The sequence below is a fragment of the Pezoporus occidentalis genome, unplaced genomic scaffold (genome assembly GCF_034315485.1).
Source record: "Pezoporus occidentalis ecotype Australia unplaced genomic scaffold, CSIRO_AGI_Poc_V1 ctg187, whole genome shotgun sequence".
Lineage (NCBI taxonomy): Eukaryota > Metazoa > Chordata > Aves > Psittaciformes > Psittacidae > Pezoporus > Pezoporus occidentalis.
The window spans coordinates 1208600-1210222 of record NW_026913715.1 but is presented as its reverse complement, the minus strand read 5'-3'; the positions used below and the strand labels follow the sequence as shown (position 1 = coordinate 1210222).

The following is a 1623-nucleotide window of genomic DNA, read 5'->3' as shown; positions in this document are numbered from 1 at the left end:
CATTTTCTAGTATCTTGGGTTACAATAACAATAACTTGTGCTAGCTTATTAAGTTGCAGATTAATGGGAACCCTGCTGACTTCTCTTTCTTTAGCCTTACTGTTATATACATAGAAAGGAAAGCTAGGAAACCCCTGCAGGTCACCTCTCATGTGGACGAAACACATCAACCCACGAAAGCTGTAACGTGCTCCCTGTTTTGGCAAAACAAAGATGAAGAGAAGTGATGGATGTGCCATGTCCTTGCTGGCACCCCAGGTCCTCCTCCACAAGACAGAAATGTTTCAGGCTTTTGAGCTTTCTTTCCCTCAAATGGAAAAGGCCCTTTTCAGTTTCAGAAATCTTTTACATCACTGGTTTGGATCATTTTGATGGAACAAAACAGGAAGTCTACTTGAAAATAAGCAAAAAAAAAACCAAAAAAACAAAAAAGGACATGTGCAATGGCAGAGTGTGCAGCCTCATGAACCTGGGCTGCAATTCACTGAATTGCAAGGTGCAAAATAGGTTATTTCCTGTATTTTAACATTTTTCTTAAAAGTCACAACTTTCCCCCCGCGCCCAGCAGGGCTCTGATGATCAATGTTACTATCCCTCCACATTCCTCCACAAACCCTATTTACAACTTTTTCAGTCAGCACTGTAACTGCTGAGCTCTGCAGATGGGATTTGATTGTCGTGCTGAAGTATGAAGAGGTGAAGCAGGTCTGACTGTAAGTATCAAGCAGTCATTTCAGATTGGTTCATCAACGAGCTTCACAATGTCTGTGGGATTCTGAAGACTTTAAATCCCATTATTAGGTATTTCCTCTCTCTGAGAGCTATACATTAGAAATATTTTGAGGTATTTTTTTTCAAGCATTTAACTCTGACCACTGCTGCTTTTCTCTGCTTCTTGTTGCCTGTTATTTTGTATAGGCATGAAAGGATGTTTCTATTTCACCCAGACTTGAGTGGGTGCTCTCAAAAATGGCACCAGCAAGAGTTTGGGAAAACAAAAAACCCAGAAAGATGAAGGTGTTTGTAGGAGGTACAGAGCCCCCAGGCTCCAGTGAGATTTGAACTCACGACCCCTGGTTTACTAGACCAGTGCTCTAACCCCTGAGCTATGGAGCCTTTAAATATTAGCTTTTCATTTCCAAATATTCCATATAATAATTGCCTCTGGAGTGAAACAAAACCTGTGCTGCCAAATTGTGCTGCTCCAGGATTTGCACTAACGCAAACATCCGAGTCACAAAACTAGCAGCACACCACATCAATCCAAACCAAGCTGTACCCTCCTTCAGCTCACCCCTGTAAGGACACCAAGATATGTGGCTGTCTTTTCCCTAACTAAGTAGCTTGGGAAGCTTACAAACTTTCCAAATGATATTTGGGTTCTTTATAGTTGCACTAATTTACAAAGGAAGAAAGCGAAGCTTCTGAAAAAAGAACTCTTTATAACCTGTTTTCCTCTGGATATCAGCTGCGTATTTGCTTTTTTCCTCTTGGCTCTTCAAACGTGTTGATTCTTAGGAGTCCATGATGTGCTTTGGTTACTATGGCTGATGGGTGCACTTTCACATCTCTTAAGCGATTCATAGTGCCTGACTTTTCAGGATAGTATCTCCTGCAGTTTCA

At 41.3% G+C, this 1623-nt stretch overlaps 1 non-coding gene across 1 annotated transcript; it reads right to left on the bottom strand.

Moving 5' to 3' along the window:
- Positions 1-1043: 1043 nt before the first annotated feature.
- TRNAT-AGU (transfer RNA threonine (anticodon AGU)) lies at positions 1044-1116 on the bottom strand. The gene has a single exon. It is a non-coding gene; the product is annotated as a tRNA-Thr (tRNA).
- Between the last annotated feature and the right edge of the window lie 507 nt (positions 1117-1623).